Raw genomic sequence first — 14,255 nt, forward strand, 5'->3', positions numbered from 1 at the left:
ATCACCATCATCATCACCGTGAGTAAATAAGCATTTAATCTACCAAATTTTATGCAGTTTTCCCTTGTAGAGAACATGGCTCTAGCAAATGACCAGATTGTACTCTACTTTCCTAGAGAAATAGAAACTCAGTTAAGTGATTTGTATGGGCTCTCATAGTCTTAGGGCAGTAGAATATCTCTTAGTTTTCTATGTATGCAATTTCCATTTCTTAGCCTGAAAGCTAAATATGCGGTGAGAGTCATAGAATTCTGGTTTTTCTTAATAACACACACTTAGAAGGAAAGCATTAAGATCCAGGAAAGCATTAAGGTTCATTTATTACTTTGCACTTTTACATTCCCTACTATGTATGCACTACTTTAGGAAGAGTTTGACTTTTACTGGGGTTCTAGCACGTGTATGAAACATGCCTCATATTTTGAGATGATTTATGGTCCTCTTTTGTCCACATTAAAATCTGATAACCCTGGCTCTTGATAAAATTTAGAGGCTTACCGTTGTGACCTACTGAGGTTGCATCTTTTGTATATCTACATTCTATATTCATTTACAATATTCAACCTGAACTTCAAGGATAGTGTAATCAAAATCCTAGCATCCTCAAATAATGTCTTCAGGCAACAGGCAGGGCAACAGCCCTATCTCAGTAGCAAGAGGGGCTCTGCCCACTTAGTCCTGTTCTTTATGGACAGAGACCACAGCAGTGAGGTCAAAACTTACAGATAGAAAAAGGCACTCCAACCCACATCTCTTATATACAAATCTGGGGGTAGTTATGGATTCAAGAGGAAAAAACAAATCAGAAAATAAAAAACCAGGAGACAATGGCAAAAAATCAGGTAGCAGTTCTGGAAGAAATTAAATGGCCTTTTCTTCTCCTTTCTTACTTATTTCATAGATTGACAAAAGAACCTGTATTTTGGGTTACATTTGGGGGTGTTGTTCTTCTTATCCCGTTCTGTGAAGGAAATGCATATTGTACCTAACCAGGCTGATGAGAGCACAGCAGTGAGAAATATAGAGGAGACCAACAGGGACTTTGTAGGCTCATCAGTTTCATATTTGGGCTGAAAGAAAGTTTTGATAGGATAGTAAGGGGTGGGTGTCCAGTGACATAGAGTCTTAAGACTATCCTCCTACCCCCAACCAGATATGTCCTATGTCCAAAAAGAACCTTTCTGTTAGCTTAATTTATTATCATTTAGTTTGTCTGCAGCACAGAGATCATTTATCCATGCAGGCTTTTCTTTCAAAAGGGATTCTCTTCTGATTCTGGTGTCACTTCATACGTTTCTGCAACGAGAAATTCTCTCAGCAGCTGTACTTACTTTAGAAATGCAAATGTACCTTGCTAATGCTACTTGTCAAGTAAAGGGTTTAAAAATACTTGCTAAACATTTGTTTATTTACATGAAAGATTTCAGAGTTTTGCACAGTTAGATTTCGGGCACAAAGCAAACCCTGTGAGTGTGTGAAGGAAACACAAGTGATCCCAGCAGATGGCATGGTCTGAGGCGAAGGGTTTGCAAGTGCAGTAAACAGCACAGATCCAAGTTGAGAAGTCTGAATGGCTATAATTGTAACACGTCTACAGTAGAAGGAAGAAGGTCATTTACATTATGTTAGGAAACATAAGGGCAGATTCTTATCTTATGTAAGTGTGTTACACAAAATGGGGATTTGGCACATGGGCTGCTATCGGACAATATACCACACAGTTTTTATTTCGGTTCCAGCAGAAAAACAATATTGACAAATTTCTCTCTCTCTCTGCTTCCTACTTTAATTCAATAGAAGAGGTAACAATAGCATCTGCTGTACTTGGCTGGAGCCTGGAATGAGGAAGCTGTAGACGATAAGCCTCCCAGGCATATGGCCACTATCAAAGCTCACGCTACTGCCATGCACAGCCAGGCTAGAGCTCCCATGGGAGCGGCACATACACAAAGCAGCCACTGCGAACCAGAGCAGGGCTGCCAAGACAGCATGTAAAGTCGTTTTTAGTGGCCTGAAGTGATTTCCACCATCATGGCTCCAGGCATCACTGCAAAGCAGGACGAGTTTCTCTCGGACATTCTCTCCTGCTCTCTCTTGGCCTTGCTCTACCATTTTCTGCTGCCCTGGCCTTACTGACCACCTGGGCGCCCAGCACATTCAGAGTACTCCCCAGCTACGCACTAGCCCTTTTGTCAATCAGTCATAATCGTCAAGATCTGTCATACTTAATTGGCTCTAATGCATCAAAGTTATCTGCTCTGATCATCTTGGTTCCAACCATAGTGCCTCCTGCCATTATACAGGTGATTATTTTCCTAATTTAGCTAGAAAAAGTTAGGGACTCCTTAACCAAACTAATCTGAACACAATTAAAAGGACTATAATACACTGCGAAACGTATTGGACCAGCAGTCAGTAGACTTGAGTCCAGCAAGAGTCTATGGGAAAGTTGTCAACTTTCCTGGTCCTCATTTTATTTTCCTATCTCTGAAATTAAAGAGGAGTGGCGAGGGAAGGGAAGGGGGTGGGAAGGGATAGTGAGGAGAGGATGCAGAGAGAGAAACGGGGGGAGAGTGTCTGGGAGGCTTGAAATGTCCTTTCCAGGTCTACGATTCACTGTGAGTAAATCCTGCTCCCTTAGTTTTTGAGTTTAAGAAGCCTATTAAAACCCTAATAAATCCTAAATTACGGGAAGATGTAAAGGAAATATTTCTGAGACAGGATGGAATGGGAGTAAAGAGTATGAGTTTCTCCCACCACACAAGCTAAAAAAAAAAACTATTTCACATATTAAAAAAAAAAAAAAAAAAACAACAACTCTGTATTTTGGGATATACTTGGGGGGCGCTTTGCTCATCTCATCCAGCCTCAGGAGGGAAATCCACAGTGGACTTAGCCAAGCTGATGAGAGGGTAGAGGAGGGAGAAGAGCTCCATCCGTCAAGTAAATAATGTTCAGCAACATGGAACTCAGTGGTGGAATAAATGAGGTCACACATTATTTGCTACTTCTCTCATCAAGAAGTAGAGTCTTGCTTCATCAAGAAACAAGGGCCACTCCTTGAATCTAAGCTGGCCCCTGCCTTGCTCTGGGCAAAAGAATGTGGTGGAAGGGATGATATGTGACTTCCAAGCCTTGGCCTCAAAAGGCCTCAGAAGCTTCTCCTTTGATTCCCAGAATCCTGAGACCAGCAGACCAGGATGAACGGCTGTGGGGCCAGAGAGGCCCCATTTTCTCAGTGCTTCTAGCTGACTGCAAAGGAGAGCTCAGGAGATAACAGCAGACAACCCCTACCCAGCCCCAAGTGGACCCACAGAATAGTAAGAAATAACAGGCTGTGGTAGTTTTAAGCCTCTAAGTTTGGGTTGATACTTGTAAGCAGTGATGGTTAAGTGATAGATATACCCTCCATTTCAGAAAGGATGCTGGCTCCTATGACACACAGATGTATCAGAAACAGAAATATGATTCCAATTAAAAAAAAAAAAAAAAAAAGGATGCAATGCTCAAAACCAACCCAAACTGAAAAAAAAGAATAGAGAAAATACTTTCTTGTAATAATCGTAATTCTCATAATCCTTGCCTTTCAAATACCAAAAAGAATTCGAGCAAGTAGCTCTTTAGCCTTTATCATTAAAATGAAAGAGCCGCAGTTAATCATGGCCCATTTCATCTAGGTCATCTTTTTTACCTGCTTAGATATATACCATAGACACTACAAGCTCCACTTTGGCCAGTGAAAGTCTCAACTGCTGACCCTCTCTCAATGGAATGAAAGATAGAGAAGGATTTTTTTTTGGAGGGGGGAAAGTGGTAGAAGTATAGAGGGAGGTGAGATGGGAAGAGAGAGACTGCTCAGGCCTCTTGGAAAAAGGTATAGAAAAATATAAGTGAAAAGTGTTTACTTCACAAAAAACTTATCTTCAATAAAACCTGTGATTTAAAAACACAGTGTGCTGGGCTTCCCTGGTGGCGCAGTGGTTGAGAGTCCGCCTGCAGGGTACACGGGTTCGTGCCCTGGTCTGGGAAGATCCCACATGCTGTGGAGCGGCTGCGCCCGTGAGCCATGGCCGCTGAGTCTGCGTGTCCGGAGCCTGAGCTCCGCAACGGGAGAGGCCACAACAGTGAGAGGCCCGCGTACCACAAAAACAAAAAACAAAAAACAAACCCACAGTGTGCTATCCCAGGAATATCTATCCCCAAAAATCAAAGAGCAAGGGATTTCAGGACCTGCAAGCTTGGGCAGGGGGTCAGACATTATGACTCACTTTTCTTCTATCCATCTAATCTTTTATTTTGGCCTCCAGTAGATTTTGAAAAAGGGGCCAGCCACTGAGCCATCTGACACTTAGGGGCATTCCGAGAGCTTATTGTTTTAAACTGCCAGAATGCAAGACGTTCATACCAAGTATGGACACAAAGCAATGTGACTGATATCCTGGCAAAAACGGTCAGCATTGATGAAGCCCAAAGAGCATGGCTTTTAAAAGTAGCCACCTTTGGAGGCTGAAGATTTACTGCAGCAGTGCTGCCATGGTGCAAAAGTACTTTTGGACCTCCTTTTTGGCAGCAGAGTTAAAAGCCTATCGCCTGTTCTTTTGAATTTCCTAATGGTGGCAAATTTTTGTCCTTGGAGGTGGATTTTTTTTTTTTAATTGGAGTATAGTTTATTTACAATGTTGTGTTAGTTTCAGGTGTACAGCAAAGTGATTCAGTTATCCATATACATCTTTTTCAGATTCTTTTCTCATATAGGTTATCAGAGAATGTTAAGTAGAGTTCCCTGCGCTACACAGCAGCTTCTTGTTGGTTATCTATCTTATATATAGTAGTGTGTACACATTAATCCCAAATTCCTAATTTATCCCTCCCCCATGTTTCCCCTTTGGTAACCATAAGTTTGTTTTTGATATCTGTAAATTTGTTTCTGTTTTATAAATAAGTTCATTTGTATCATTTTTTAAAAATTAGATTCCACACATGACTTATATCATATATTTGTCTTTCTCTTGCCTGACTTACTTCACTTACTATGATAATCTCTAGGTTCATCCATGTTGCTGCAAATGGCATTATTTCATTCTTTTTTATAGCTGAGTAATATTCCATTGTATATTACACATCTTCTTTATCCATTCGTCTGTCAATGGACATTTAGGCTGCTTCCATGTCTTGGCTATAGTAAATAGTGCTGCATTGAACATTGGGGTGCATGTATTTTTTCAGATTATGGTTTTCTCCAGATATGTGCCCAGGAGTGGGATTGTTGGGTCATATGGTAGTTCTGTTTTTAGTTTTTTAAGGAATCTCCATACTGTTTTCCATAGTGGCTGTATCAATTTACATTCCCACCAACAGTGCAGGAGGGTTCCCTTTTCTCCACACCCGCTCCAGCATTTATTGTTTGCAGACATTTTGATGATGGCCATTCTGACCCGTGTGAGGTGATAGCACATTGTAGTTTTGATTTGCATTTCTCTGATAATTACTGATGTTGGAATTGTTTATTTTTTAAGTACCAAGAGACATCTAGAGCCAAGTCTTTGGTTTGTATGGTAGATGATCAAGGTAGGGAATATTTTGGGTGATTTTTTAAGTAATGAGCTTAGTTCCCTATATGAGTTAAAAAGTGATTCTTAATGTAAGTCTCAGAGAGAAGTTTTCCTAATGCTTATAATAAGAGAGCCATTCAAAGAAGGTTTTTCAAGCTTTAAAGCTTTGAGGTGGGCTATCACTTGGATACATACATTCTGCTACAATCAAAAATCAGTTTCATTGCCATATAGCAGTGGTTCTCAACTAGGGGTGACTTTGCTCCCAAGGGGACATTCAGCAATGACTGAAGACATTTTTGATTGTCATAGCTGTTGGGAGGGTGCTATTGATATCTGGTGGGCAGAGGCCAGGGATCCTGCTAAACCCCCTACAATGCACAGGACAGTCCCTCAAAACAAAAGTTTCATGACTCAAATGTCAACAGTGCTGAGGTTGAGAAAACTGGTCTTACAGTAACAATCCGTTCTAATAAGAATTTTTTTTCCAGTTCAATTAAATAATTATTACAGTACTTATGCATTTTTAAAGTGTTAAATATTCTAGTTGCTACTCACTTTCTAGGTTAATGCACACACACGCATTCATTTTCTATTCTTCTAAATCACAAATTACATAGAAGTCAAGCTCACGTTTCTTCTTTGTTGTTTGATAGTATTCTTTGTTGTTTTCCAATAATAACGCCAATATAAACAACCACCTATTTTATGTGAGGTAAAACACATAATGTGTTTTAATGATAATAAAAACATCAAAAAATAGAAACATTTATTGACTTCCATGTGGCTGATAGCTGGCTAATTATCATGTAGACATATCTTATTTAATCTTTATAAACAATACTACAAAGGACATACTACTATTATCCCCACTTTACTTAACAGAGGTCAAGGCTTAGAAAGGTTAATTAACTTGCCCAAGGCCAGAGATGTAGTAAATGGTGCAGCTGAGATTTGAACTCTAGAAAGCTGATTTCAAGTGCACAGTCTTCACCACCATGCAGTGCTGCCCCCAAAGGGGCTTTCAGGTCTGCTAAAAGCCAGCTCTGTTATTGGCTGAGGACAGGTCTGCTCTCATGTGTATAACATACACTGAGCAAAATAGAGAATGGCAGTTAAGGTAAGAGGAGAAGACCTTGAATCATAAAACATGGGTTCTCACCCCTTGAATCATAAAACTAGTTAAAAATGTGGTCTACAGCAAGTCACTATAGCAAATTGAGACTTTTCAGTCTCAATTTCCTTATCTGTCTAGTGAGGATGGTAATAATGCAACCTACCATTCTGCTTATAAGGATTAAATCCAATAAATGGTGGGAAGATGCTCTTAAATTGTCACATTCCTACACGAAAGTGATTTGGTTGTTCCTCTTGGGGTAGGAATGAGAATGGTAAGGTGATAGTTTCTCAGTTGCCCTGGAAGGGATTTCTCATAGTATAGATCTAATATATGACTTTGAAGTTAGTTTCTTATAATACTGGTCTCACCTCTCCTCTACTGCCTTTATAATGCTTTGTTCCAAACAAATTTTCCATTTCACCAGACAGCCCCCCAAACTCCTTCAGTGTGTGTTTTAAATTTTACATCTATGGGGGCCACTGTGCAATTTCTTTTAATGTTTTCTTTCTTTTTTTTTTTTTTTTTTTTTTGTGGTACGTGGGCCTCTCACTGTTGTGGCCTCTCCCGTTGCGGAGCACAGGCTCCGGACGCGCAGGCTCAGCGGCCATGGCTCACGGGCCCAGCCGCTCTGCGGCATGTGGGATCCTCCCGGAACGGGGCACGAACCCGTGTCGCCTGCATCGGCAGGCGGACTCTCAACCACTGCGCCACCAGAGAAGCCCCTAATGTTTTTTTTTGAGTCAAATATTTTTAACCCATTTCAGTGGAGGTAAGGCATTTTTCTCTTATAGGATTCTGCCATCAGAATGTTGAAGATCTGGCCTCCTGTTTTGTATCACCATGTTGTTTCATAAACTAAAAATTTTTTTATGCAGAGTTATTGATATATAAGAACAGAACTGGGCATAATAGTTTCCACAAGGTATAATTATTTCTCCTCTCCTTAAAATATTTCAATAAATAAGGACATGGTTTGTATATTCCATCCGTTTTCTTATCCAGAGACCTTGGTACTTTAAACAATCCAGTCTTTCATCTGTGGAAGGCCAGCTTCTCTTATTACTTAGACATGAAAACGAATCCCAGGTTTAAGGAAAATACGGGTCTATGGTTCACACTTGTCAGCATCTCAAAACTATCACATGCTTTGGCAATACTTATGGTCTTTGATCTAAAGAGATATTTGAATGGAACATTGGGAAGAATAAAGGATGGAATTTAGAATGAATGGTTAAAAATGCATTAAACACTTTTCCACAGCACTCTTAGCTCCTTTGGATCACAGGTCTTTTATTTTTATGCTCATGTGCAATGCTTTCCAAAATCCCTTGACCTTGAAAAGGCCCCTTTTGTCCATATTGGGCTGGAATTAGGAGTAAGTGGTTATGCTATGAATATGATCTAAGTAGTTTCTTGGTTCTGCTTTCACCTATAAAGTCAAAAAATATTATGAAGATTAGATCTTGGGAATCTTTGCAACCCCAAATTGTCATTTGATTTTTACTGGGTCACCCTTAGTGGCCCATTGATGCTTCTAGGACATTATCTACTTCTGGCCCACAGTCCCTGTTCCTTTCAGTTTTGAAGACTGGTTTGATTCTATGATGTAAAATATTTAAATCACCCTCAGAAGATCTATTTCACTCCCCTTGGGATTGTTTCATTTAAAAGACAGATGCAGGGCTTCCCTGGTGGCGCAATGGTTGAGAGTCCGCCTGCCGATGCAGGGGACACGGGTTTGTGCCCTGGTCCGGGAAGATCCCACATGCCGCGGAGCGGCTGGGCCCATGAGCCATAGCCACTGAGCCTGTATGTCCGGAGCCTGTGCTCCGTAACGGGAGAGGCCACAACAGTGAGAGGCCCGCGTACCGCAAAAAAAAAAAAAAAAAAAAAAAAAAAAAAGACAGATGCAGGGGTAGAGGGTCTTGATCTATCCTTCTTTCACATTTATTCATAAATGAATACATTTCTCCTATGAAGAAAGTATATTCCCCTGGTCCTAAAAGGGGTTAATGTGACTCGCAGTTAGTATCATGAGTCAAGGTTTTATAATTGACTCAATGAAATTATAGCTTCATCCCAATTTATTCACTCCTAACAAGAAGCAACTACTTAGCAAATTGGTTGTTGTATCCCTTTGGTACTAGCAGAATATAAACCACCACTTCTAAAAACAAACAAACAAACAAACAAACAAAAGAAGACACACACACAAAGAATAAGGCTCAAAAAGGAAAAAAAAAAAGAAACAAAGTGTCTTTATTTTCTAAGAGGAAGATTGAAATAATATGGGGAAGTGTAAAGTATAAGGTCTGTGAAAATAGCCTGAAACTTCTCTCCCTTAGTCTCTTTCAAGACCAAATTTTATAAATAAAGAGAAAAAATATTGCATGTCTCTAGCACTGAGTAGATATTTGTAAAGAGATAATGGCAAATATCCGCCTGACAACCATGTGGTCAACACATATGTTGTAAGACGTTATGCGTAAGGAACTAAGGTACTTTCTGCAACAAAAAGAGTCTGAACTGGATATAATGGTGGGTAAGCAGGTCACGGACTTTGAAATAAGTCCTCAATTTATGAGCTGCTTGACCTTGAGCAAATCACCTATGACCTCCCGGTGCTTCAATGTGCTTTACAAGTAAAATATATTGATTTGTGGATTAAATGAGTGAACACTTAAGTGCTTAGTGTTGCTTGGAAAACAGTAATGGCTCTGTAATTGGTAGCTGTTGTGATTATGTTAAAATGACTGAGTGGTAGAAGAGACTCACTTGCTGGCAATCATCTTTGATATAGAAAGAGTGAAATAAAGGCTAGAATATGCACTGTGAGGTGGAGTCAGAAAGGAAGGAGTGGCTCTGCTGACCAAGTCATCAGGGTACGTCTAAAAGTGAAAGGCCCTCCACGTGGCTGGCCAGAGGAGAAGCTGAAGACCATCAAGTGATGTATGAACTGGAGAATTTACTTGATCCATACGGCCAGGCAGCCTGGGGCACATAACTGCTTTGGCACCGCTAATGGCAAGAGTTCAGGCAATTAAGTTGACTTTTCTTGGCCTGTGTTTCTTTTGTATGTGTGCAATGGGAGAATAAGGTTCCTACCTCTGTAGATGTTTGGGGGAAAATGCAATCACACACATAAAACACTTAGAGGAGGGCCTCTCCAGTTAAAGGAAAGATTACTTGATGTCGATTAAGGGTTCAATATCCTTAACTATTATTGTGACACAAAAGCAGAGAGCTATGTCTATATTTAATCATGGAATGAAGGGCATGTGGGAAAGGACATAAAATGTACAGTAGTAGAAAAAGGGATTCAGAAACAGGTATTAGAAAGATAAAGGCAATTTAAAATAATTAAGTTGTAAAAAAAAAATTACTCCAACATTAAGGAGACAAAAATATAGTCTCCTATTAAAAAAATCAAAAACCAAAACCAGTCCAGCCTTGAAATTATCATACTGTTTCTGTAAAAAGATTCCTGAAACGCCATATGGAATTTAACTTCAGCGAGCAACTACTGAGCACCTACTACAATGTAAGAGCTGAGATACAATTGTGCATAATCTATAGCCCATGCCCTCTACGACTGCAAGGCACATGTGATCTGCACACAGACAGCCGAATAGGCTAAGTGTAAAACTATTTGATAAGAGCTGAGAGGATAGAAGGTTCAGTTCTTCCTGTGGGAAGAGGAATGGGGAATGAGCTTAAAAATTTTCTCCAGGGTTTCGACTCAAACATCTACAAGATGAAGCAATTCCTATAAATAGATGAGCTGAGTTGTGTGTAAAAATATATATATATATATATATATATATATATATATATATATATATATATATATATATATATGAGTGGGGAGGGTTTGGAAAACTGGATAGTGCATGGCAGCTTAAAGTCATTCAAGTTCGAAGTTAAAAAAAAAATTACCATGTATATTAACAAAATCATCTGAGGCCAGTCTGCAGCCTTTGCAATACACATAGGGAGTACTATTTAAGTTAGATTATGAATCAGGGTTGCACATCATCAGGTAGAAAAGGGAAATAGGTGAAATTCTAGAGTGGATAAACATCATTTGCCGAGAGCCAGAGATGAAAGTACTTGGAATGTATACCTCGTGGGAGGTGGCTGAGAGAGTGCACAGTGAGGCATGAAGGGCGAGATCAGCCTTGATGATAAATGGCCGTGAATGTAATGCTAAATTCAGTCTTTATCTTGAAGGCCTTAAGAACCACAGCATTAATTTCTATGTATCCTCAACAGCATCATTTTAAGAGTTCAATGGTTTCTCAGGTCTTTCTGAGAACAGCTTTGTTATTATAAAAGATTCTAACCCATAGCTTTAACATGTTCTCTGTCACTGTAAAACAGCTGATGGCATTTCCATGATGGAAAATATCTAAATTAAAAAAATCTATTCAATTAAATATTTGGATATTTATAAACATTTAGTTATTCATAGGATGGATGGCTCATGTCATAGAGATAATATCCAAGTTCATGTTGAATTTTTCTCCCTAGAGTTAGAAATACAAATATATCTTTGAAAACTCACTCAATAATTAATATACGAATAATTTAACATTCTTGCATACTTCTATATAAAAAGCCCTGTCCTAAGTGCTTTATGTGTATCATTTCATTTAATCTTCATCAAATTCTTATTGCTATGAGTAGTGTTACCCCATTTTACAGGTGAAGGACCAGAGGCTAACAGATAGGAAATAACTTGCCCAGAGGCACACAGCCAATAAGCGAACAAACCAGAGTTTTACCCAGGCAGTCTATCACTCCAGAGTGTGCACTCTTAAAGTTGAGATTACATGTTCTGTATGAAGTGACTGATGGCTAGTGTTGGTCTTTTCTCCTATGTCTGTTGAACCAGACATTCCCTCTTTTAGGAATGTGGTAGACTCCATCCTTCTCCTTGACCTTCCAAGGTCTTGTCTCTGCTTGTTGCACTAGTCTATTCTCATAACTCTTTTTTATTATTGATTGTTAGAATTTATTTTATTCATAATGGCTTTTTAGCCCTGTCACGTTTATTACTTAAGACAAAACTATTGGGACTTCCCTGGTGGTCCAGTGGGTAAGACTCCATGCTCCCACTGCAGGGGGCCCGGGTTTGATCCCTGGTCAGGGAACTAGATCCCACATGCATACCGCACCTAAGAAGACCGCGTGCTGCCACTAAAGATCCCGCATGCCGCAACTAAGACCTGGCACAGACTAAATAAATAAATAAATATTTAAAAAAAAAAAAAAAAAACTATTGGAGGAAAATGAATTTTCTCTTTTTCCAGTCCCATCCTCTTTTTTTTGTCTACCATCAGACTTCTTTGAGAAACTCTTCCTTTGTCACAGGATCTGTTTGGCAGAAGGCTTAGACTTACTTTGACTTTGCCACTACTTCTTCATTACAGAGAAAAAAATTCAAGTCCATCATGAGAGAAATCACAACATGAAATGCAGTGTTTAAACTCCAGAGTATTTTCTGTGATTATCTGCAACGTGATCATGGTAACTAATCAGGGTCCCTTTGTGACATGGCTAGTGTCACTTTCTGCATACTGTCCTTCCTGCTTAGAGATGATTTTTAAACCAGCATTTCTGGCATACCACAGGAGCAGTTGTTATCTCAAATGACTGTCCACTGCCACTCTGTCAGAAAAATTATGCTCTTGGGTTTTAACATACTGGTAACCAAGTCAGAGATTCGGGATGCTTTGGAAGTTCGCAGTGTGGATGCGGCCTCTCTCAAAGAGACCAAGATTTCTTATCAGACATGTGAGGTTACCTTTGGATGAACACAGATCGTTTCCCAGAGCTCAGCTTATGCTGCATCTTTCCTTCACTGTTTCAAAGTGGCTAACAAATTTCTTCCACCAATATACCAACTCTTCTGTTGCTTGTTTCAATACTAGCTTCTCTGGAGCCTCAGGCATAGCACTTCCAAATGTCAGCAGCTATTAGCTCTCCACATTAATCTCTGTTTCTTTATTTCTCCTGAGTTGTCTGTATCTCTCAGAGGCGAGTCCAGGTGGCTTAACATAACATCGGGGTGTGTGTTGGAGGGGAGAGTATGTATTTTCTCAGAATAAGGCATTATAGCTATCTTATCTCTCCTACTTGCTTGCTAAGTGTTTTGGAGCCCTCCAAGTACCTATCATAAAGCCTTATACCTTGCTTATGATCAACAGAGGGTAAACTGAATTTTTAAAATTATCATTCTATTTATGTTAGTTTTCCAGGGCTTCCACTTTCATTTATAGAAGTGGGAAGCACATTTTGAAAGAGGGAACGTACTATATTTCAAAATACAGTGCAAATATCATAACACTTCTTTTCAATGAAAACTTCCAAGTTAGGTTTCCCTAATTTTTGTTCCTATTATTTTATATATATATATATAATGTATATGTGTTTGTATGTATGTACATAAACACACATACATCTGTGTGTATGCATGTATGCATCTGCGTGAATTGCATTTTTGCCGGTAGGCATATGAAGGCAACATTTCTTGAGTTAGGCCAAACTCTCCGTTTTCTCTCCTATGCCCAAACTCCATCTGAAACCATTTCATGTGTGAACTTCACAATCAAGTTGATTTTGTGCTGAGCAGGGGCACCATGTAACCAGGTTCAGTGGCTCTTTGAGGTCTGCAAAGATATGTAACAGAGTACACAGACTGCCTGCTGAAACCAACCAGAAATCTGATTTCATGATGCAAAAGTATTTGTTCAATTAATAATAATTTGCTCAAGTTAATAACAATAATTTATACTGGTTCAGAATCATGCAGAAAACTGCAACATAGTGGCAGGTCCTCAAAGGCCCCTGTCCTGATTAAAGACGAGCAAGAACTTGATTATAAGGTGAGGCTGACTGTACCTCCAACTTCTTAGCTATCTTACTTGAATCAAACCCTGTAGCCTCTCTTATGTTCTCTTCTCAACCTGACATATTGTTAAGAACATCAAACACGGTAAAGCGTGGGGGAGTTCTTTGGAATTTGTAAAATACTCAATGAATATAAGGTAATGTTATTATTCGTTTTTGTTGGGGAAAAATGCTGGAAAAGAGAAATTAAACATTATCTTGCTTGGAATTTGCCAGGCCATTGTTTAACAATTACCCCTCTAGCATGGATTAGTCAGGTGAATTTTATTGCTTTTATTCTGATCCATCCATTGTCCCCAAGTTTTTATAAAAATAGACCCTATTTCTAAGATCCAATACATTATGCTATAGTATAATATGGGATGTGAATGAAAGTTATACTATTAAGTAATGATAGAAGTGGTTTATGATAGATGCTTCCTTTTCTCTTTTATATACTTCCAAACTATAAATTTACTTATCTGTGCAAGAAGCCGTGTTCTCTCATATTTGAATTACTTAGGTTACAAAAAAGTCTTATGAAGTTACATGAACCGTAATTTATATAGCAAGAAACAGAATCTGACTAGATATCTTTAATAATCTGTTAGTAATGATACCTGAGAGGAATCCAGGAAACTAGAAGAAATCAGTTTAGTTTTAAAAATGTATGAACACTTACATACGGTAGA

General features: G+C 39.1%; 1 protein-coding gene across 16 annotated transcripts in view; it reads right to left on the bottom strand.

Annotated features, from left to right (window-relative positions):
- The window catches only part of PTPRD (protein tyrosine phosphatase receptor type D), a 2,143,764-nt gene that overhangs the window by 33,335 nt on the left and 2,096,174 nt on the right, over nt 1-14,255 (bottom strand). The gene's annotated exons all lie outside the window — the stretch shown is intronic.

This window comes from Globicephala melas, chromosome 6, assembly GCF_963455315.2.
Source record: "Globicephala melas chromosome 6, mGloMel1.2, whole genome shotgun sequence".
In the NCBI taxonomy this organism is placed as follows: domain Eukaryota; kingdom Metazoa; phylum Chordata; class Mammalia; order Artiodactyla; family Delphinidae; genus Globicephala; species Globicephala melas.